The following is a 21999-nucleotide window of genomic DNA, read 5'->3' on the forward strand; positions in this document are numbered from 1 at the left end:
TGTTAATGTGGCATATCACATTTATTGATTTTTGGATGTGTAACAATCCCTGCATACCAGAAATAAATCCCCTTTGGTCTAGGAGAATGATCTTTCTGATGTGTTGTTGGATTCAGGTGGCTAGAATTTTGCCTACGTTTATTGTGTCTATGTACATCAGGGATATTGATCTACAGTTATTTTTCAAATTGGTGCACAAAATCTAATTCAGTTTATTAGCCCATGAATTACTAGTGATATTAATTAGCATAACTGCAGAAAAACATTTAATAAAATGAACAGAGATCTGTGATTTGTAAACAAAGAACTAAAACAACCCAATAAATGCAAAAAGAATGCTTTTGTGCCCTAAAGGGTATATTAAGATTGCTTAAGAAATGTGGAAATTGTGAGAAGGTTGGAAACAAAGTTGAAGCAAGAATGCTGTACACTACAACTTGTGCTAGAGGCCCTCAGGGGGCTCTGCTCTGTGCATATTATTTTTAAAAAATTATTCTTTAATTCATTTGAAAGACAGAGTTACAGGGAGGCAGAGAAACAGAGAGAGGAGTCTCCATATGCTGTTTTATTCCCCAGATGGCCGCAATGGCTGGAGTTCTGCAAATCTGAAGCCAGGAGCATCTTCTGGGTCTCTCAGGCAGATGCAAGGACCCAAGTGCTTAGGCCATCTTTCACTGCTTCCCAGACCATAGCAGAGAGCTGGAATAGAAGCAGAACAGCTAATACTGGAACCGGCACCTATATTTGATACCGATGCCATAGAGAGTGGGTTAATCTACTGTGCCACTGCTCTGACCCCGATTCTCTTCTGTGGGGAGCAACTGAGACTAGACTAAGTTACTGGAATTAAGACTTATTCTATGCATATGCTCTCCTACAATATGGCGCTGAGGGAGCAAACAACCTCTACTCAGCTGCCTCATCAGTTTGATAAGCTGCAGGAGCTGATCCTGCTCCTGATTGGAGGAGAGCAGCGTGCTCGGCGTGTGGGTAGCAGAGTTGGGATTGGTGGAAGAGGACTATAAGGGAGGAGAGAGAGAACATGCACCGGGACCACCTGAGGAACATCTGAGCAGCCCCTGAGAGAGCCGGCTGGTGGTGTGCTGCTCCTCCGTGGAAGCGTGGAAAGCGGTGGGGGGTGACGCCCCTCCACGGAGGTGGAGGGGCCGGCAGCTAACCCGGGACGGTGTCGTTCTTCCACGAGTGAGGGAGCCAACGGCAGCTAAGCCGGGAAGGGCCAGGCAAAAAGAACAGCGCAGGGTCTAGTGTTGTTCCTCCGTGAATGGGGGAGCGACACTCTTCTGTTCCACCTCTCTGCTGATAGCCTGGAAAACCAGTGGAGGACAGGCCAAGAACTTGAGCCCCTTTACCCACTTGGGAGATTGGGAAGAAACCCCTGACTCCTGGCTATAGATTGGCTCATCTCTGGCTGTTGTGGCCATGTAGGGTGTGAATCAGCAGATGGAAGAGTTCCCACTGTCTCCATGTCATTCTTCCTCTATCTGTAACATGGTGATTCAAACAAATTAAATCAATCTCTCAATCAATCAATAATCTTTAGAAATAGTGTGAGCCTTGGGCAGCTTTTAGGCCATGAGAGTAGGGAGCGAATCACACCATTAAAGTAATGGTTGAGGGACGCTGCTATCTAGTGTTGAAAGAGAAGATGCAGCAAGAATCGGCCATGTACAAAGCCTTCGCCATGCATGGAATCCTCTAGATCATCACTTCCTGAACTCAAGAAACCATGGACAGTGAAATTATGGTGTTACAAATGACACAGACTAAGGTATTGTTTGAAGCATCATGAATAGGTTCAAAGAATTGGTCTTAGGGCTTCATTAGGAGAAAAAGACAATATACACAACAGTATGTAATATAAAATAGGGGGATGAAGTAATAGAAGCCTGTCTCACATGAGAAAGATGGGCATAATTAATTGCAAGTAATTTCTGTATCATCTCTTCAAAAAGAGAAAAGGATAAGTTGCCTAATCAACTCTGTCAGTTATTCTAGAAGGTCCTTGTGAATCAGAAATAACTGAACGTTGTTGGTAGATTTCTGAATGTGAGCCATTCTAACCGGGGTGAGGTGGAACCTCATTGTGGTTTTGATTTGCATTTCCCTGATTGCTAATGACCTTGAACATTTTTTCATGTGCCTGTTGGCCATTTAGATTTCCTCTTTTGAAAAATGTCTATTGAGGTCCTTGGCCCATCTCTTAAGTGGGTTGTTGGTTTTGTTTTTGTGGAGTTTCTTGATCTCTTTGTAGATTCTGGTTATTAACCCTTTATCTGTTGCATAGTTTGCAAATATTTTTTCCCATTCTGACGGTTGTCTCTTCACTCTCCTGACTGTTTCTTTTGCAGTACAGAAACTTCTCAATTTGATGCAATCCCAATAGTTAATTTTGGCTTTGACTGCCTGTGTCTCCCGGGTCTTTTCCAGAAACTCTTTGCCTGTGCCAATATCTTGAAGGGTTTCTCCAATGTTCTCTAGTAACTTGATGGTGTCAGGTCGTAGATTTAGGTCTTTAATCCATGTTGAGTGGATTTTTGTGTAAGGTGTAAGGTAGGGGTCTTGCTTCATGATTCTGCACGTGGAAATCCAATTTTCCCAGCACCATTTATTGAATAGACTGTCCTTGCTCAAGGAATTAGTTTTAGATCCTTGATCAAATATAAGTTGGCTGTAGATGTTTGGGTTGATTTCTGGTATTTCAATTCTGTTCCATTGGTCTATCCATCTGTTTCTGTACCAGTACCATGCTGTTTTGATTACAACTGCCCTGTAGTATGTCCTGAAATCTGGTATTGTGATGCCTTCAGCTTTGTTTTTGTTGTACAAGATTGCTTTAGCTATTCGAGGTCTCTTGTGCCTCCATATAAATTTCAGCACCAATTTTTCCAGATCTGAGAAGAAGGTCTTCGGTATCTTGATTGGTATTGCATTGAATCTATAAATTGCTTTTGGGAGAATGGACATTTTGATGATATTGATTCTTCCAATCCATGAGCATGGAAGATTTTTCCATTTCTTGGTATCCTCTTCTATTTCTTTCTTTAAGGTTTTGTAATTTTCATCGTAGAGATCTTTAACGTCCTTGGTTAAGTTTATTCCAAGGTATTGGATTGTTTTTGCAGCTATTGTGAATGGGATTGATCCTAGAAGTTCTTCCTCAGCCATGGCATTGTCTGTGTATACAAAGGCTGTTGATTTTTGTGCATTGATTTTATACCCTGCTACTTTGCCAAAATCTTCTATGAGTTCCAATAGTCTCTTGGTAGAGTTCTTTGGGTCCCCTAAATAAAGAATCATGTCATCTGCAAAGAGGGATAGTTTGAGTTCTTCCTTCCCAATTTGTATCCCTTTAATTTCTTTTTCTTGCCTAATAGCTCTGGCTAGAACCTCCAGAACTATATTGAATAGCAGTGGTGAGAGTGGACATCCCTGTCTGGTCCCAGATCTCAGTGGAAATGCTTCCAACTTTTCCCCATTCAATAGGATGTTGGCTGTGGGTTTTTCATAGATTGCTTTGATTGTATTGAGGAATGTTCCTTCCAAACCCAGTTTGCTTAGAGTTTTCATCATGAACGGGTGTTGTATTTTAACAAATGCTTTCTCGGCATCTATTGAGAGAATCATATGGTTTTTCTTCTGCAGTCTGTTAATGTGGTGTATCACATTGATTGTCTTGCACACATTAAACCATCCCTGCATACCAGGGATAAATCCCACTTGGTCTGGAAATCTACCAACAACAGATGCTGGCGAGGATGTGGGGGAAAAGGGACACTAACCCACTGTTGGTGGGAATGCAAACTGGTCAAGCCACTATGGAAGTCAGTCTGGAGATTCCTCAGAAACCTGAAGATAACCCTACCGTTCGACCCAGCCATCCCACTCCTTGGAATTTACCCAAAGGAATTTAAATTGGCAAACAAAAAAGCGGTCTGCAGCCTAATGTTTATTGCAGCTCAATTCACAATAGTTAAGACCTGGAACCAACCTAAATGCCCATCAACGGTAGACTGGATAAAGAAATTATGGGATATGTACTCTTTAGAATACTATACCGCAGTAAGAAACAACGAAATCCAGTCATTTGCAACAAAATGGAGGAATCTGGAACACATCATGCTGAGTGAAATAAGCCAGTCCCAAAGGGACAAATACCATATGTTCTCCCTGATCGGTGACAACTGACTGAACACCAAAAAGGAAACCTGTTGAAGTGGAATGGACACTATGGGAAACGGTGACTTGATCAGCATAGCCCTGACTGTTAATGAACAACTTAATACATTATCCCTCTTAGTAGTTTTTTTGTCTGTTCTACTTAATATGACTGGTTTAATTCTGTAATTAATACACAGTTGTTCTTAAGTGTTGAAATTTAACTGAAATGAGATCCCTGTTAAACATAAGAGTAGGAATAAGAGAGGGAAGAGATATATAATTTGGGACATGCTCAAGCTGACTTGCCCCAAATGGTAGAGTTAGAAACATACCAGGGGACTCCAATTTAATCCCATCAAGGTGGCATGTACCAATGCCATCTCACTAGTCCAAGTGATCAATTTCAGTTCACAATTGATCATAATGAAAGGACTAAGAGTCAAAGGGAGCACATAAGCAAGTCTAGTACCTGCTAACACTAACCGATAGAATAAATAAAGGGGAGAGTGATCCAACATGGGAAGTGAGATACTCAGCAGACTCATAGAGTGGCAGATGCCCTAAATAGCACTCTGGCCTCAGAATCAGCCCTAAAGGCATTCAGATCTAGCTGAAAAGCCCATGAGAGTATTTCAGGCCTGGAAAGCCAAGACACTCTGGCAAAAGATCTCTGTGAGTGAGATCTCAGTGGAAAGAACAGGTCTTCAAAGAAGGAGGTACCTTTCTCTGAAGGGAGGAGAGAACCTCCACTTTGACTATGACCTTGTCTGAACAAGATAAGAGTCAGAGAACTCAAGGGGCTTCCATAGCCTTGGAAACTCATGACTGGAGCATAGGGAGATTACTGATGCCATAGACAGGAGTGTCAATTGGTAAAGTCAACAACAGGAGTCACTGTGCACTTACTCCTCATGTAGGATCTCTGTCCTTAATGTGCTGTGCATTGAGATTTAATGCTATAACGAGTACTCAAATAATATATTTCACTCTGTGTTTCTATGGGGGTGCAAACTGTTGAAATCTTTACTTAATGCATACTAAACTGATCCTCTGTAAAAAAAAAAAAAAGAAAGAAAAAGAAAAGAAAAGAAAAGAAACTATCAACTCCCAACTTGACTCTCACTGGGATTAAACATGACAATAGGTCTGATCTGATTTCATCATCATTAAAAAAAAATCATCTATTATTTTTCACTTTATGTTTCTGTGTGGGAGCAAACTGTTGAAATCCTTACTTAATGTATACGAAGCTGATCTTCTGTATATTAAGATAATCGAAAATGAATCTTGATGTGAATGGAAGGGGAGAGGGAGTGGGAAAGGGGAGGGTTGTGGGTGGGAGGGACGGTATGGGGGGGAAGCCATAGTAATCCATTATTCGTACTTTGGAAACGTATATTCATTAAATAAAAGTTAAAAAACAAACAAACAAACAAAAAAAACAACAACAACAACAAAAAAAAAAGAAATAACTGAACGTGCGATGATGTTAATGTATGTCTTTCACCTGATATGGACAAGTTAGTGAAGTGTCCAAATCACCAGTATGCCAACACAGAGTGAGACCAGTGCTTCCACAAGAGTGACCTTTCTGTATTTTGAAGATCCCCTGGGGATGACCCTGGTCTGCACAGCTCTGTGCTTCTCTGTCCTCACCGCTGTTGTTCTTGGGGTCTTTGTGAAGCACCAAGACACTCCCATAGTCAAGGCCAACAATCGTTGTCTCACCTACATCCTGCTCATTACTCTCATCTTCTGCCTACTCTGTTTGCTGTTCATTGGTTGTCCCAACACAACCACCAGTGTCCTCCAGCAGACCACATTAGGATTGGTGTTCACCATGGCTTTTTCCACTGTCCTGGCCAAAATTATCACTGTGCTTCTGGCCTTCAAGGTCACGGCCCCAGGGAGAATGAGGAGACACTGGCTGATATCAGGAGCACCTAACTCCATTATTCCCATCTGCTCCCTGATCCAACTGGCTCTCTGTGGCCTCTGGCTTGGGACTTCTCCTCCCTTTATCAACACAGATGCTCACTCTGAGCATGGCCACATCATCCTGGTGTGCAAGAAGGGCTCAGTCATTGCCTTCTATTGTGTCCTGGGTTTCCTGTTATCCTTAGCCCTGGCGAGCTTCAGTGTGGCTTTCCTAACCAGGAATCTGTTTGATAAGTTCAATGAAGCCAAGTTCCTGACATTCAGCATGCTGGTGTTCTGCAGTGTCTGGGTGACCTTCCTGCCTGTCTACCACAGCACCAAGGGGAAGGTCATGGTGGCTGTGGAGGTCTTCTCCATCTTGGCCTCCAGTGCGGGGCTCTTGGGCTGCATCTTTGTTCCCTAGTGCTGCATTGTTCTCTTAAGACCTGAGAAGAATGCTTTGAAAGTATTAAGGGATAGAATAGTGTCCAAAAAAACATGTTTTCTCAGGAGTAGCTCTTAAGACTCTCTCAGTTTTAAATGGTTAGAAACTAAGATTTATAACACCGATTTTGCATTCTGATGTTAGAAGATAACTTGCAGAATGTAGCCTCCTTATGAACAATTTATACTTCACTTCATGCATTTTTGTTCTGAAACACTGATTCACAGAATCAGTGTTAGGGTGGGAGAAACTTTCTATCTGGTGATAGACTCTGAAGATATCTGCAGTGACTCAGTGCTGCTTCATACCAAAGCAAGGAGACTAATTCAGCTGTCCATGTGAGACTCAGGGACTTAGGCCATCTTCCACTGCATTTTCTGGATCATTAACCGTGAACTGGATTGTAAGTGGAAGAGCCAGGATATGAAATGGCACCCACATGGGATGGTAGGGTTACAGATGGTGATTATATCCACTATACCCCTACACTGGCCCCAATCCTCCTCTCTTCTTAAAAATAATACTGTGTAAAAATCTTACTCTGGGTTTTATGTTCACACACAAAAACCCATCTCAGATAGAGGCCCTCCTTTAAAGTTTCATTTATGTATTTTCATTTTTAACTGGTCAACATTGTAATATTCATATTTGAATAAAATATGTTTATTCCAAGGTATTTGATTATTTTTGTGGCTATTGTGAATGGGATTGATCTTAGCAGTTATTTCTCAGCCGTGGCATTGCCTCTGTATACAAAGGCTGTTGATTTTTGTGCACTGATTTTATATCCTGCTACTTTGCCAAACTCTTCTATGAGTTCCAATTCTCTCTTAGTAGAGTTCTTCCCAAGTTTTTCCCTTTAATTTCTTTGTCTTGCCTAATGGCTCTGGCTAAAACTTCCAGTACTATATTGAATAGCAGTGGTGAGAGTGGATATCTCTGTATGGTACCAGATCTCAGTGGAAATGCTTCCAACATTTCCCCATTCAATAGGATGCTGGCCCTGAGTTTTGCATCAATCGCTTTGATTGTGTTGAGGAATGTTCCTTCTACACCCAGTTTGCTTAGAGTTCTCATCATGAAAGGGTATTGTATTTTATTGAATGCTTTCTCTGCATCTATTGGGATAATCATATGGTTTTTCTTCTGGAGTTTCACAATGTGGTGTATCACATTGATTGATTTGTGAACACTGAACCATCCCTGCCTACGAGGGTTAAATCCCACTTGGTCTGGGCAGATGATTTTTCTGATGTGTTGTTGCATTCTATTGTCCAGAATTTTATTGAGGATTTTTGCATCTATGTTCATCAGAGATATTGGTCTGTAATTTTCTTTCAATGCTGCATCTTTTTCTGAGTTAGGGATTAAGGTGATGCTGGTTTCATAGGAAGGATTTGGGAGGATTCCCTCTTTTTAGATTGTTCTGAATAGTTTGAGAAGAATTGGAGTTAGTTCTTCTTTAAATGTCTGGTAAAAAATAAGTTATACATTCATTTGCTGTTTTTATTCATTCATTAGAGTCTAAATTCAGCTTTATAATATAGAGTATTTTCAGTGCAACCATTAGACATGTTAAATCATTTTAGTGTGTATAATGCATTGTCCAGAAACTGATTAACTATCATTTCACATAGTTTTGAATTGATGTAATAATTACACACCAAGTTTTCACTATATGTACGTAGAAGGATTCTGCAAACTTCTTTTCCATCTTTTCATTTCTGTTTTTTATTGACTTTGGCTTTAGATTTGCCTTTGCCAATATCAGGTAAAAAAAGTAATTTTTACATCTTGACCTGAAAATAATTCAGCAGAAAGTGACAATTTTAAAGTGAACTAATGACATTTAGACCTTTCACACTCTTTTGCAACCATCATCTATGTCATATTTTAAAGAATTTGTCACTACAAATCAAGTTCCTTATCCATTAATGGTCACTCTCAATTCCTTCTCTTGCCAGTCTCACAGCCACCAATCTGTTTCTGTTTCCATGGATTAAACAGTCCAAAGTGTTTTGTATAATTTAAATATTGGACTCTGTGGATTTATATGACCTTTACCTTTACATGCTGTTTTCAAGGAGCATCCACATTATGCAGGAATCTACATTTTTCATGACAAACTGATAATTCATTGCATTAATCCCATTAGTTTTGTGTCTCTAGTTAACCATTTACTGACTTGTGTGTTGTTTTCAACTTTGGTTATTTGCAGTAAAGCACTGATGTACAGGAGATGTTTGCATATTTTCTAATTTTTAGTGTACTCTAGATGTGGAATGTTTTGTTCCTAGAGGAATTTTATGTTCAATTTGCTAAGGAGGTGACATACCATTGATGTTGTAACTTTCTCACTATCATGATTTTGAAGGTTCCAAATTCCCCATGGCATCTCCATCACATGAACAATTTTGAAATTTATTGTAGCCCTGGAGTGGATGTGATGTGGAGTCTCCTTCTGGTGTGGAATGGCTTCTCCATATTTATTGCTGATTAGTATCCTTTGTAATGCCCTCTGGTCATATGTTTAACTGTTCAGAAATGTCCATCATATCCTATTCCCATTGTTCATGGATTACTTATATTTTGTTGTTACTTCTGCTTTTTTAAAAATATATTTTGTTGTGTGTAAGTTACTCAATGTGTTTATATTTCAAATTTTAGTTGAGGTATACAAGTCTCATGAACTTCATATATATATGAACTTCATATATATCTCTGTGAGGAACACAGAGATACTTCTCACCTAACCCTCCCTCCTGTCCAGAATCTCATGGTTTTCTTTTTCTCTCTCTTATTCCTACTCTGATTTTTACAAAGAAATATTTTCTAGCTTACTTTATTCTCATGAGACTTACCCTACTGTGTGTGGAGTGTTCTACAAATGGTATGAAGAAAACAACACTATTTCTCCAAAAAATAGACAAAGGCTATAAACAAACATGGAATCTCAAATTGTCAATTTCACTCAAATACATTACATTTTAAGTACTTGTTATAACAGAGAAGAGAACACATATAGTACATGTCTTTTTTGATACCGGCTTATTTCTCTTAGTATCATGATTTCCAGTTGCATCAATGTTGCAAAATCAAGATTTGTTTGCTGCTGATTAATATTCCTGGAGTATATATATATCATAGTTTATTTATCCAGTCATCAGTTGATGGATATCTGGGCTGATTCTATATCTTAGCTATTTTAAATCAAGTTGCAATGAACATGGGAGTACAGATGACCATTTTGCATGATGATTGCATTATATTTGGGTAAATTCCTAGGAGTCAGTTGGCTGGGTCATGTATCAGATCTATTTTCAGTCTTGGAGATTTCCTTTCTGTCTTCCACAAAGACTGCAACAGTTCATATTCCCACTAACTGTGGATTAGTGTAATTTTTCCCCAAATCCTCTCCCACATAGGTTGGTTGTTGATTTTTCTATGAGAGCCATTCTGACGGGAGAGGTGAAACATGACTGTGGTTTTGATTTCATTTCCCTGATGGCTAGTGGTCCTGAGCATGTTTTCAAGTACCTTTCACCATTTCAGTTTATTGCTTTTTTTTTTTAAATATGTGTCAAAGCCATTTCCAATTACTTACTGTATGTTTAGTTTCTTTCTTTTGAGTTCCTTTGAGTCTTACAGGGAACTGGATCAGATGTGGAGCAACCAGGACTCGAGGTGTTAATATAAGGGATGCCAGTACTGCAGGTGGAAACTTAACATACTACACCACAGCCCAGCTCCAGTTTTCATTATTCTTAAAAGATAAGTGAAGAAGCACCAGATTCTCCACTGATTTGTATCACATTTTGAAAGCCTTTTCCCCAATTGAGGCATTTAAATTGCAAATGTCCCCTGCTTGAGTCTAGCTCCAGCAAGTCCAAGGGTTCCTGAAGTGGTGGGAGGTGTCAGTGTAGGAATAAATGAGAGACACACTCACAGCAAGGCTGATGGCATGGCCCTGGCTCTCGAGCACTAGACTGTATTTTTATATCATAAATCACATAATGATTCTTTCTTATTACAATAACAAGTCTGTTTTCTACTTTCTTAGAACCATTGACCTTGTATTTTATGTTGCCTCTAGATTCTTTGTCTACTTCTAGTTACAATTTTTAAATATATACCCTCTTTTGCACTTCTTACTGTAGCTATTCAATTTCTTTATTGTACCTATCTAAAGTTTCACTTAGGTCTATTCCACAGTTTTGGCATCCTAACCATTATTGTATTTGTAGCACACATTGAATTAAAACTTTAATAACATTTATCTTTATTCAGAGGGATGTGTATACCTGGGAGCCTGTAGCATTTTAATTCTTTTCCACAAACAGCTCAACTTTGCGTAAAGCATTAACTCCTTCTCCTACACTAACATTCTGCTTGATGAAAATTCTGCAAAGTAAAGTCATTTTGGGGATTATGAGTCTAAGCATTCTTCTCTAAAAATAGGAATATAGCAATCATTCGTGGTACCACTAGGAAGCTCCAACTCTCTTATGCAGAGTGTAGTTCTCAACAAACCTAAAACCACCAAGAGGACCTTGTAAGCCAGCTGAAATTGCTGTGGCTTCACCAGTCCCCATCGACTCCAACACAGTAGTCAGTTCCTCATAGAATTACTTCTTTCTCCCCAAAACCTCCAACAGTGTCTGCAGCTCCTATACCCTGAGAAGCACTTGGGTGGGAAATGTCATAACTTTATGGGGTTGTCTCTGAACATAGGAACACTTGCTGAGTCACACTCAATTGTGTATGAGTAGCCATTAGCAGGTGCATCTTCTAATATCAGATCAGTTGATATCTAAAAGTGCTTGCATTTTAAAACTGTGTGCATATGTGTGTGTATGTTTATATTGTTATTTTGATTATGTTTAGGAAATACAGAAGATCATTTCCTCCATGTGTTCAGTAGATGATGACCAAATCACATGTGTCTATGTTCTTAAGTTATTTTACAGTTTTGATTAACACTTAACAGTATTGTGATATTTTAGTCTATGTATGTAACATGTTAGAGTACCTCAAAAAATTTCACAGAAAATGGAAGGATCTTACACAATTAAACTGTATTAATTCAGGTGCTTAATAAAGGCAAGACACTGGGGGTGCCTGGATGAAAAATCTGTTTATTATAACACTATTAGGCTTTCTGTTTTACCACAGTTGGAATTTATAAAATATCTGAGCAGAACATTAGAATTGGCTTATATGTTTCCAACCCCTCTAGCTATCCTCCATGTACAACATCTTGTGAAAGTCGATAGTAGGGTATATATGAGAATTGCTGAGCCACTGTTGATGCATCCCTTTGCCTAAAGTTTGCAGTTTACCTTGGGTTTGCTTTTTTGTTGCACAATGCACAGGTTTTGAAGTGGAATAATGATATGTAATCTCCATGACTGTATCCTACACAGTATTGCTAGAACCACTTGCAATCCAGAGATGTAGATATTTGTAGGGTGTGAACCTGCCCTTAGTGATTGTAGGTGTGGGAATAGAGATAATTTCCAGCTGATTTCTCACTTTAGGGTGAAAAAAAGAGACTTTCTCACCTAAGTCCCATGTTCTCATAAGGACATAAATGAGAAGTACCTATGGCTGTATGTGTAAATCTTTGTGGAATTAGTGTGGATGTTAGAACATTGGGGAAAGGTGTCACACATGGATATATGGCCGCCAAGATACATTGAAGTTGATGTACTGTTTAGGAGTGTCTGATTTGAGAGTGATGAGTGGTGCCAAAGTACTTGGGCAAACCTGTACTTGTGGGTGTCTGTGTGCACAGGATTACTATGAAATCTGTGCGAAACAAGGAGATGTTCTGTGGCTGCCCTGTATGCAAGGTGTCTGTCTGACACTACCCCTCCTTCTTTTGTCCTTTGGGGAGTCTGATGCTGGAATGCTCCTGGTTACCTCCTGACTGAGACTGGCCCTTCTAGACTCTGACCTGACAAGTCCCATTGCACTCTGTGATGCTGTCTATTTCCATTATCCAAAGGGTCATGATCTGTGTATCAAATCTAACAGCAATACCTCTCTGAGAGCTTGCTAACCATAGAATTTTATGACATCAAAGCACCTGGGGGTGTAAAGGATCAGCCAAAAATATGCTTTCCATCTTTTATTTTTCACATGTATATGAGACTTCAGCTGCTGAGCCCCATGGAATAAAAGGTTCCCGACTATAGGGAAGGGGAGGAGGCTTGGCAGAGAGGTGTCAGATGGAAGAGCATGAGAATGGTTTTTCCATTCTAGTAGAATAACACACAAATGTGCACACACACACAAACACACAGAAACTCAATATGTGTATGGACTCTTGAGCACACAGACAAAAAACACAGAGACTTTTGAGGTCAAATTAGGAGTCTTTATTAGCCAGCTAGTGACTGCCCTTTCACAGAGTAAGTCTGGAGAAGAATGCCCCGAGTTGCAGAAGTTGGGGGGGGGTATAAGACAGAAACTACATTTCTTGGCCTTGACCACTATCAAGCAGGCAAGCAAGCAGAAATGCAGAAGCAAGAAATATGCTAGTTACAGCCAGGAACACACTGATATCTATAACTTGTTTCTCGCAAAGGAATAGTCCCTGCTCTGAAGCAACCAAGGAAGATAACCTAGAACCCCTCAGGCAGGCTATATCCTGTGGGAAAACCTTAAACTTAAAACCAGCCTGTCACAAGGACCTGCCTGACTCTGAAGGTTCCACCACAATTGAGTTCTAGGGTTTTATACAGATTTCTAAAATGCTTCCTTTGATTTTTCACATTCCCCTGCTGTAGGTTCCCTTCCTTGTGTGTTGGCTGGACAATAGTTTGTGCTTTTTTGACATGCAAAACAGTCTTCATAAGGATGGAGAAATGGTGGTTGCTGCTTCCCCCCCCCCATTTATAGATACATCACTACAGATGTGTCAATAATCCCATATTAATATACCAAGGGTAATGACCTTTGCTTTATTCATATTTCCTTAGTTGTCCTGTTAGTTACTTCCTGATGATTCTGCAAATGTTTAGATAAATGACGCCTGTGTCCCTGGACTGTCCATGACTTACCCCTCATAGTAATTGATGATAAATTATTTGTGGCTCATGATGACATTTGTTTTTGGCCTATATTTTGTAGAACAAAATAGAAGGTATTTGCTCCTCCTCTTGTCCTCCATTCTCCAGTTTATCAGGTCAAAAATCCATCATGGCTCAGCAAAACTGTCTCCCAACCCATGCCCTGAAATGCACATCCTTATGATTACTTGAGCTCCTCTTCTTGTGCTGATCAACTTTTCTGCGAGGCACTATATTTGGGGTCCATAAGAATGTAGTTTTTAAAAAATCCCTATGCAAATTAAAATATAAGCCATGAAAGAAAATGTTTCACTCCATAAGATTAACATTTTTGTGTTTAGTCAGCTAACTAAATATGACGGTATTTCAAAAGTAAGGCTATTCTGCCTCTTCATCTCTTGTATTTTCCTTCCATAGTAAAATATGATAAATATCTTTCTTTCATGTAACTACCTTTATGTTTAGTTCAGGCCTAAAGATCTCTTTTTGGTCTAGCATAATTTTATTCTCAAACCTATTTTCGAAAGTCCCTGACTTTCTAACTGGATTCTCTTTAATAATCTAGTTAGTAGGAATACAGTACATAGATCTTTGATAGAAGATAGATATTAGGGCATCAATCTTCACATCATGATTAAAGCCAATGGATTCTGAGAATCCATTATCATGGACCATATAATTGGTGCAACCAAGCAATACATGTGATACAGTATTTTAGGATATGTCCACAGAACCCTCCAGAACTATGATGATGGATACCAGCCAGTTATAACAATATTATTCCCTTCACATTGATGATCTTAATGGGTGGCCTTAGTTGGTACCTGCAAATAGTGTCTCTTGATATTTTGATTTATTAGTAATTATTGAGTTGCACACATGTGTATTCATTATGTGAAGAATCTATTCTATTCTGACTTGGCATGTTTGTTTCCTTTTTTCTGTTTTAAATTAGGACTGTTTATATTTTAAGTAGATACATATAGGCATTTATTTTTTATGTGGAAGCATCATTTACCCCTTTATTATACAAGATTTAGACATGGGAAATTAAATCCAAAATTAGATATAAAGAAAAATAGATAAACCCTGCACAATCATATTCCTCAGAGGCAATAATTATAAAATGTAGTTTCAGAGTATGCTGTACACAAATATGCTTTTCTTGGGTCTTCTGGGGTCCGATGGAATCCCTTACATTTAAACCAGAAAAATATTGGTGCTGCAGAACCACATTCACGTTGTCTTTGCAGTGTAACAATGGTGGGTGTTAGGGAGTCTTTTCTTGCTCTTCTGCACAAGTCTTGGTTCATTCAAGGGATCAGAGCTAACCTCCAACACGAAAAGTGTGTCCATAGTGGATGATGGCTTGAAATTTTTTATAAATAATTATGTATTTATTTGAAAATCAGAGTTATGCAGAGAGAGGAGTAACAGAGACAGAGAGAGAGGTCTTCCATCCATTGGTTCACTCCCAAATTTGCCGCAATGGCTGGAGCTGCACCAATCCAAAGCCAGGAACTTCTTCTGGGTATCCCAAATGGGTGTGGGGGTTAAAGGACTTGGGCCATCTTTCGCTGCTTCACAGGCCATAGCAGAGAGCTGGATAGGAAGTGGAGCAGACAGGCCTTGAACAGGTACCCTTATGGAATGCCAGCGCTTCAGGCCAGGGTGTTAACCTGCTGTGCCACATTGCTGGCCCCAATGCATTTGAATTTTTCCATAGAACTTTGCTAAATACCACTTAGGGAGAACCTTGGGGCTCTTCATTAATGTTTTATTAGATTATATTTATTTATATATTTGAGAGACAAAGAGAGAGACACACAGAGAAAGAGAGAGAGAGAATTTTGCATCCATTGATTCACTTCATAAATGGCCAATAAGACTAGAGCTGGGCTGATCCAAAGCCAGGAGCCAGGAGCCAGGAGCCAGGAGCTTCTTTTGTGTCTCCCACTTGAGTACAGGGACCCAAGCACTTGGCCACCCTGCACTGCTTTCCCTGGTTATATAGCAGGGAGTGTTAGAGTCTGAAAAAGCCCACTGCCCGAGGAATGACTCCAAGAGACTTTTCTCTCATGCAACCAGCAAAGGGTTAAAGATTTATTGATTATCCAGCATGCTGGGGCTGCCTGATCATACAAAAACAGAGCAGCCCCGAATAACCAAAGGTTAGGGTTTATAAAGGCAAAAACTGCAAAACCGGGAAGGGGGGAATACATGGTTGCTATGTACGGTTGTTATACACAGTTGCTAAAATCAAAAGAGAGTACATAAAATCAAAAGAGAGTATATGGTTACTGGGGTCAACATAACCTAAAACCTAAGTGAAATTAATATTTATCGTAATTTTGACAATACCAGTTACAATATTACAATTAGCAATTAGGACTTGACATTAATGTAAGACACAGACAAATGACATCTTTATTATTAGCCCAGGTAACCTAGGTGCAACCTTTCTACTTTTAAGCTTGAGCAATCATGCTAGGGGTTTTTTGTGCATTGCCAAGGGTGATGTAGTGCACTGCTATTGTCCGACTATTTGAGATCATAGCTTCAGACCAGAGTCTCATGGTGGGGGGGGGGGGGGTGCTTTCCCAGAATGGAGTCTCAAGTGCTCCAAAATGGAGTCCCTACTGTCAAGGTGCTACTTCACTCTGTCTTATTTTTACAGCTGCACCACGAAGATTTAAACCTGTAAGCTTAAGCTTAACTTTCTACACCCGCACATATACAATTTTAACTCTTCAGGAGCTATATAAGAAGAGGATCAGCTGCACATGAATTGGCACTCACATACCATGCTGGCACCTCAGGTACAGGCTTACACTAGTGCAGCACACTGCAGCCTCCAGGGATCTTTATGGTACGGTTCTGGGATTGCTACCTTCTCAGCATCTCTGGGTGTTTTCAGAGGCCTTCATGTGAACTGCAACTAGCCCCTAGATTGAGGCTTCAGCCAAGTCAAGAGCTGGTGCGCCAAAGTCTCAAGTGAGTATTCTCAGGCAACAGCAGAGGCAGGAGCTTCATCCTGCACAGGAGCCCTCAGTGGTTTCAAGTGCCCTTAACCTTGCCTCTTCCAGTCCAGAGTGAGAGATTCTTGTTACATGGGGCCTTCTGATGTAGCAGCATAGCCCCTGACCCTTGGGAGAGAGCTGCTTTCTTCTCACTACCTCCTCTCAACTCTTCACAGCTCTGCCACCCAGGGACAGCACCAGAGAAAGCCCCTAGGCCTATGGAAAGCTGTGGAAACATCCCTGATGAATACTCATCAGAATTCTATGGGCCAGTAATAGTGTGACTTCATGGTTTGATCAGATCCAATTTCCTTATAAAGTAAATTCATATTTCTTAACTTTTCACCACTAAGTTGAGAAAGTTCCACTTATGTGTACTTGATGTTAGAGAATTTGTAATTGTACAAGTATCCTAAATTCAGAATAGCAAGTCCTGTTCATTTACTCCCCAATGTTAGATGAGAAGCTTAACTCACTTTTCCCTCTGTCTTTATTCTGCCTGTCCAGTTTATATGATAGTAATTTGATCATTTTAATCTTGCTAGCACTAAATTTTCATTTGCAGCCTATGGTGGTTTGTATTTTGCATTTTGTGAGTGGCACATAAACAAAATATTTACACAATGACTGTACTCTGTTTTTACACTGACAGTCAATATAGTCTTTCATAATAAAGTCTTTCATAGTCTCATATTTTGTTACACAGTGCTTTCAGATCTTACCTGACATCAGAGTTAGCCAGGTGGGTGTATTGAAACAGTAGGAGTGCTTGTTGATAGATGCTCTGCCTTCACATTCAGTAGTGTTTGTGAAGGTCAGAGGATGAGCACCAGCACCTGGCAGTGATATGATATGGCAGTGGTGGGGATGGGTTCCCTGGGGAATCATGAGGAGGGAGAGTCCTCCTGGCTTCTTCCCCACCCTTTTGGTGAAAACTAGTAATCATGAAATGTAAAATAATTCTAATGTACATTGTCTCTCTTGGGCTGGAAATTTACATCTTACTTGAACAGTATATTGTAGATTTTTTTTTTTATTTTGGAATAGAAATATGACCTTACTGAGTCTCCAGCATTTGATGAGGAAGTTAATGTGTTTGCTCTCCTTGTTCTGACAATCCATTTGGTCTAATATGATGTGATCTTCCTAATCCCAATAATTTGAGACTTTGAGTTTCCCTTTTAGGTATTTTGTATGTTATACTTTTTGAAGGACTCATGAAGAGAAATTATTTAGACAATGCCTGAAGTCTTTGTGTATGTTAATATCCTGGGTTTTTCCTAAATTTGAATGTCTTCAAATAAATCTTGACTCAGAATCATGTTGAGAACTTACTGTAACAGGGAGATTATTGGGATGTACTCTGATGTCTTACCTGGTAGATCTGGGGATGGCCAGTGGTGTTCAGCTCAACACAGGGTAAATAGGAGCTTCTGCCTAATTCTGCTTCCCTGTGTTTTTGGATTTCCCTTCTTCATCTAATACAAATGCAAGTTCATTGATTTGAAATTCCCTTCTGTTCTCAAAGAAAGCATGAGAATTACTGCCAGAAAACACCAAGGACTTTCAAATAGTATAATTTAGATTACTTTGCTGAATTAGCTTGAGGAGAAAATCCCAGGAACAAAGGAAGTGGATTGCAAACAGTTGAATATTTTTGCATGTCCCCATCAAACTGGAGCAAATTAATGTAGGAATCCCAGATAAACTAGGAGTCAAGGATAAGAACATGAAATCACTCAACATGAGATCATCCCATGACCAGGAGAAATTGACATATATAATCTATCTGGGTGTTAAATTTCTTGAAATTTTTGCATAATTGTTTCATTACACACATTTCCCATGAACTTTCTGAAGATGTCTCATTGCGTGATGTTCATCCTCTCCATTCCCAACCTTTGTTCAGCGAACTGTGTGCATTCATATTGACACTTCTTTTAGTTTCCACACATTAGAGAGAATAGGAGATACTTGCTCTCTGACTTAGATTTACTTTTCTTGTGTAACTGAATATACAACAAGTTCCTTCATTGTATTTGTAATGAATCTAGCTCATCAAGGCATTCTATTTTCATTGTACGCAAGTTACTGAACTTTGATTGTATTTTGTGCCTATTCTGCATCTCACTTTGCATGTGCCACTATTCAAAATCTCCCTAATGGCATCAGAGCAGTGGTAGGCAATGGAAAATTTGTTTTGCTTAAAATATTAGGCACCGTATTTAAAGCAATTTGAGTTTAGGAAACTTTAGAATGAGTTCTCTTAATTGCCCTCTCCTCTCCCTCCTTATTAGATTTACTCCATTGGCAATATCTCACACTGATATGCAAGCACAAATGATTAGTCAGTGCTGCTCATCATCATTCCCTGCATGACATGGTATTCATTGTGTTTACTTTCATGTTCATTCTGTGGGTTTGGCAAAGGTTTGACAGTACATAGCTTCCCTGATGGTGTCCTACATAATAGTCCTGAAAGTCACTTGAATTCAAGAAGTACAGGTGTCTGCAGACATCATCCTGTCCTTAGTGTTTGTGGAGGTGAGAATAAATACATAACTTCTGGCTGGTATTGTCTGCTTTTTAGTAAAAAGTGAGACGTACTCAAATATTCCCTAGTTCTCATGAGAGCATCAACCAGGGTTGTAGGTGCCTAAACAGTCATCATAGGATTATCATGGTTGACAGCAATGTGGAAAGCTTTCCTGTTTTACAACTGAATATGTGGTGATTTGACATACAGAATGGGAACTTCCAAATTCAGGGTGATTACTGGTTCCACAGTGATTGAAAACCACATGTCCTAGTGGGTATCTCTGTAAACAGGATTAGTTTGGGGTCTCTGTGGCATCAAGGCAATGTGTGCTACCCAGGACACTGTTTGTGGGAAGCTGCCCCTTTGCTCTCTGGGTCTTTGGAATGTGTGATCCTAGAGTGTTCTTGTTTGAAACCTGAATGAGTTGGGCCATCTCAGAAACTTGCCTAATGCCTCCCTTTGAGGCCCCTGAAGCAATCAAAGTATATAATTGCAAAAAGTTCTTGGAGAGGTTTTTTTGACAAAGCCCTTGCAACAAATTTTACTAACAGGAGCTTCTCCCTGGAGTCTTTGTATCCATGGACAAGGAGAAAATCCTGGCACCTGGGGTGGAGAAGATCATCCACAAACATGTTTTTCTTTCTGTATTATTCATCAGAACAGAAAACCTCAGCTGCAGAGCCTCAGGGCAGATAACTTTCAGGTTCCCCCATGGATTGCTGGAAAGCTGGTGGAAAGAAGTCAAATGAAGCAGTAATAAAATGGCTTGATTCAGGCAAATATATAATAATAATTATATTTTAATAGTGAATTACACTTGTGAACTTTAATGCTTCTAATCTTCAAAATTTAGGATGTGTCCCTGATTCTATCTTTTTCTGAACAAAAGTATAGACATCCCAGAAGGGGGATCATTCTGCTTCTGCCCTTTAGTATATTTTCTTTTAGAGATAAGTGTAAATGTTACACATATAAATATACAATAATTTCATGCTACAGAATATTGTAACTTGTAGGACAAAATAATTGTTTCCTTCACACCTGTTTATCAAGGTGCTGACTTTCTGATTTCTACTGTAATGCTACAAGAAGTAGGATTCCATTGCATAGATCTTCAATAGAAGTAGATATTATGTCATAGATCATTGCATTATCATTAAAGCCCAATGATTTGAAAAGTATAGTTTGTGCCACCAAGGTGATGCTACTGATTTTGTATTTTAGGCATTTGTCCAAAGATCTCTCCAAGAAATAATCTAATGGATACTAGCTTGGCATTGTAATATTATTCTCTTCACATATAAAGTGTCCTAATTTGATATGTGCACATGACATCCCATTTATGAAATATTTACTTATTACTAGTAGTACAAATCCCCATGGTTATGCATAGAGCACATCATTTAAGTGTACCCTGAAATGATGGACCAGGAGATAGCAAATTTCCAGTTTCAAGAGTAGATTCTATGAATAGTACCCAGGTTCCCCCATGATGAATGCCATGCAAACTGGAGATTATAATCAAATATCAGGAAGTCCAGGAGAAAATACCTATGTTGATGACACTTGGAAAAATAATTCATATTGAACTAAAAATAGATTTAGACACTATATCCTCCAATGTTATACTGACCAAATCTAGAATATATAATAACTGCTGAAAAATTGTTCTTAGCAATAAGGAACACAGCATAAAACAGATCAAAAGGGCAACTCTCAGAATTGCCTAGAGTGACAATTAGCTTTCTAGATCTTTTCATTCCAGTGGGGGAGCAGGAGGAAGAAATTAGAAGAGAAACAGATGGAGGTGTAGAAGAATGAGGAGAAGACCAGCAACATATGTAGTAGAAAACTGAGTATTATTTGATACTTTTCACAAGGATTTTCAAATTTCCTCATTCTACAAAGCATGAATGAGGAATTTGGATAACAAATATTAATACAAGCTATATATGTATATATAAAAACAGCATAGAGAGATAGAACAACTGTATATATGGTATAGAACACTTATATATAAATATAGAAAGAGGCAATATTTATATCATATACACACACATACACATTATACACTAACATGAATGAAGAAATGAAAAACTGTCACTTCCTCTGGAGCACACAGTGACCATTAACAAGCAGTGAACATGACGTGGTATACTCATCAATACTCAACACCCAGTGCATCTAATATAAATACAAAGGGCTCCTCATTTTCATTCTTTGTGAAATGTCAGATGCCAGAAAATAGAAATCCATTGTGTTCTTTGCATGGAAGGCTATTTATGCTGAATTCTGTAGCAAAAATTGAATGTATAAGGCCTGTTTGGAGTAAATACTGATACCAATGCTGATGATTTACTTTAACATATGCTTAGTTTTCCAAATAAAGGATTATCTGTCTTAATTTTAGGCACCATGGGTCTCATAGCCCAGTGTTTCAAGTCCACCCTGTGAGTGTTTCAGGCTTCTCTAAAGTGTTCTTCCCTTTTCACTGTTCTCCTTCTTTTGAGTAATGAATCTGATTTCGTTTTCCTGGTTTGTGATGGTGGTTGATGGGTAAGTTTTATGGGGAAGAGATTTTTCTGGATGAAGTCCAGACTTCCATCTACCATTCTTAATAGTCTGACATCTTCTCTCTTCCTGATCACATAGCCTTCAGTTGAGTTACTCTCTCTTCCCATTACAAACTGCACCCTTAGAAGTATATGATTACTGATTCAAGAAGAATTTGATGATGTAATAATGTAAAGAATCATTGTGGTTTGTGAATATAAGAAACATCTATAGAGGTAGTGCTAAAGAGATGTGCCATTCCTTTGTTCATGT

At 39.1% G+C, this 21999-nt stretch overlaps 1 protein-coding gene across 1 annotated transcript in view; it reads left to right on the forward strand.

Moving 5' to 3' along the window:
- The window catches only part of LOC127482607 (vomeronasal type-2 receptor 116-like), a 77833-nt gene that overhangs the window by 26820 nt on the left and 29014 nt on the right, over nucleotides 1–21999 (forward strand). The gene's annotated exons all lie outside the window — the stretch shown is intronic.

The sequence above is a fragment of the Oryctolagus cuniculus genome (assembly GCF_964237555.1).
Source record: "Oryctolagus cuniculus chromosome 16 unlocalized genomic scaffold, mOryCun1.1 SUPER_16_unloc_1, whole genome shotgun sequence".
Taxonomy (NCBI): Eukaryota; Metazoa; Chordata; class Mammalia; order Lagomorpha; family Leporidae; genus Oryctolagus; species Oryctolagus cuniculus.